The sequence below is a fragment of the Coenobita brevimanus genome, chromosome 105 (genome assembly GCF_032717465.1).
Source record: "Coenobita brevimanus isolate Jiangsu-jjx chromosome 105, ASM3271746v2, whole genome shotgun sequence".
NCBI classification, from domain to species: Eukaryota; Metazoa; Arthropoda; class Malacostraca; order Decapoda; family Coenobitidae; genus Coenobita; species Coenobita brevimanus.
Genome location: NC_137058.1, coordinates 15822430 through 15825575, shown reverse-complemented (window position 1 = coordinate 15825575; position 3146 = coordinate 15822430). Strand labels below are relative to the sequence as shown.

Genomic DNA, 3146 nt, shown 5'->3' with positions numbered 1-3146 from the left:
GGTGGGGAGGACGTCATGCTGGGTAAGGCATTGTCCCTGCCTGGCATCTTGCAGGGGAAGGTGTCCCGTGTATACGTGCCAAAAATCACTCGCGAAAATTGAAAATTGTGCAAATTAAATTGAAAATTGAGCAAATTAGGGACCTTGCAATGTTGCCGCATTAATTTACGCCTCCGGGATATGAGTGCACATCATGTGAGGATGTGAATTCACATCTCCGGGACGGGGCGGGTTAAAGTTACCATATAACAATGCACAGTCTAACCCTTTTTTGCTGTGGATACAATTAAGAAACGTCTTAGTAGACAACAAAGTGATTTATTCATTGGCTAAGCAAAATCATTTAGGTGGTTCATAGGTTTTATCCTGTCTTTAGCTGTGTTTCGTGTTTTTGTTAGTGCCACTATAAAGTGTATATAAAAGTACCGGTATATAAAAAGGTTATTCTGACCAAGGTATGCATTGTACGTACTTACTGTACAATCAGCATAAAAAATCTTGTCACTTCTCTTGCGTGTGTCTCGTTGTATTTTAGATATAAGTGTGGTGAATACGCAGCTATTGACATTTAGGACTTAGTTTGGCCGCAGATCAAAGCCATCAGTGTTGTTTCCTGAAGATTCACCACACTGATTTTGAAAGCCAAAGATGAGAAAAGCATGAGACATGGCAGGACTTCTGATGCTGACAGTACAATGAACAGTAAGTGACACTGCTACTCCCGGCTGTGATAAAACTGGAAACGAGTGATGTGTCTCCTTATGTTTCACTATAACTGGTTTTCCTGAGTAAGTAAATATGCCTCCTGATGCCACACTATTTCTGTAATGGATAACTTGTCAAAATGATGGCTCCTTTTATCTAACACATACACCGCAGTACATTTTTCGAAACTCTCCATACTTTCCCTGATCTACCTCTCTATATCTGTATCTGTCTGTCTATCTATCTATCTATTTATCTATCTATCTATCTATCTGAGCAGTCAAGCTACATATTTTTGGTCAGACTTCACACTGACTACTGTCTCTCAGATACCCTGCTTTTTCCCATTGCTTTTGAATGACATTTTCACTTCCACTTGTGCATTTTTGACAGTGATAATCCTACACCTGAATGTTCATTTTACAGTCTTTTATTAAATTACTTTTACAGTTCGATTTCTGCACTGCGTTACTGTACGTGTGATATGAATCAGATGTATACATTAACCCGCCGCGTGCCAGTGCCATTTTAAAACAGTCTGACATAATTTCGCGGCCAGTGCCAGTGCCGTTTTAAAACGGTTTAAAATAAAAAACACTTCACTCTGACCGCATTTTTCAAGATTTGAGGGTAAAAACTGGCAGGCATGTAAGGTGACTGTTCCTCTACCATCCCCCAGGCTGTCAAGGCCATACACTCACTCGCTTCCCCCCTCACGCTCTCTCTACCTCACTCTGCCTGTGTGCCTCACCCAGTGCTGTACTTAATGAAGGCATTTTTTAAATAGTTTCATGTAAGTGTAAATTGTAAATATTTTCATGTAAGTGTAAATTGTAAATATTTTCTTGTAAGTGTAAGGACTAGGCTATATAGTGAGGTCAATTTGTAAATACCTTATTGTAAGTGCCAGGACTGTACGCAATGAAGTCAGGTTGTACCTATCTTCAAGTAAGTGTAAGTTAATGCATTCACGATGAGAAAGACATGCAAATTGTGATAGATGCTGAAATAATAAGTAATCAGAAAAGTGTACTAACATTGTTATACCTTCTCAGCATAAGTACCTGAGTATACCTTACATAGAAAACGGCTTTCTCTCATGTACGTGGTGAGCGTAAGAGAGTGGCTATACCTGTACATGAGTATGCAGGACTCAATAAAACTGATTTCCGTGCCTCGGTGAGCATTTTAATGGCGAAATTCGTTGTTTCCACATCAAAATCTTTAGTAAAAAAAAAATTCGATAAATGGCCGGCACTGGGGTGACCCATAGGGCTAAAAACAGCTGGCACACGGTGGGTTAAAAGGAAGATTGAGAATGATGGTCACCTTGAGTATTAAAAAGGTACGTAAGGGAGGATTGAAATCTTTCAAAAATCAAAGTCATGCCAAAACACTCTAGTTACCCAGAGAAGCACTAACTGAATAATCCAGACACAAAAACTAAATGCGAAGTAGTAACGAGTAACAAGTCTGAAATATGTGTGCTTGTCCTCCTGACAAAAATAACTGTACAAACAAGTAAGCCTCAAGGTGGGCAATTTACAACATTACAGCTCCATTAATTTGAAATCTATAACATGGTAGTTTCATAGGACCTAGTACTTATGAAACAATCGTTATGCAAATGATAGTATATATTTTATATTGAAGTTGCATGTGGCAGTGTATGTGGTCAGTTAATAGAGTCACCGGTTCATTTGCTCTAGATATGTCTTGGATAATCGTATTACTTCTCTGGTATAATCTGCATCCTAGAGATTAGGTGTGCTACCAACTTCATGCCTTCTTGACGCCCACACAGTTGTTGACTTTTCTATATGGGTTTTATTCACCCCTGTGTAGAGTACAACTCCAATGTGAGGGGAGATTCCATACATACAATATCTCTCAACAAAGTTGAGTCAAAGGCTTTTTTGTAACGGCCATACCACGTTGAGTACGCCGCTTCCCGTCCGATCAGCGAAGTTAAGCAACGTTGGGTCTGGTTAGTACTTGGATGGGTGACCACCTGGGAACACCAGATGCTGTTGGCATCCCTACGTGTCAAGTGGGGTTGGTGGAGGATTAGTGCCCCTCCCTGTAAAACAATTAACTCTAAGCCATTGGCCACCCCATCTGGGATACATGGCATCTGGCAATGAATGAATGAATGAACTCTGCTCCTCTTTTTAACTCCCTTCAACCTCTGTGTCTTTGCCCCACTGGTGCATCCTTATTTAATTTCTATCTCTGCCTCAGTGGTCTTTGTTCCTCTGAACGGTCTGCTTGCATCCTTCTACCACTACCGCGGGTGCGCACCATCCATCTGGTAGCAAACTCCCATCCCTGTTCTGTCCAGCTCTGTAATGCAATAATTAACCATTACTCACAGTCCTTCATGTATGCAACAGGTCAACTCTGTAACTGCCTTCTTGTCTCTGTATTTCCTACTACCTATA

General features: G+C 40.6%; 1 non-coding gene across 1 annotated transcript; it reads left to right on the top strand.

The window, feature by feature from the left end:
* Positions 1–2622: 2622 nt before the first annotated feature.
* LOC145416365 (5S ribosomal RNA) lies at positions 2623–2741 on the top strand. Its single transcript, XR_013900256.1, has one exon. It is a non-coding gene; the product is annotated as a 5S ribosomal RNA (ribosomal RNA).
* The last annotated feature ends 405 nt before the right edge of the window (positions 2742–3146 follow it).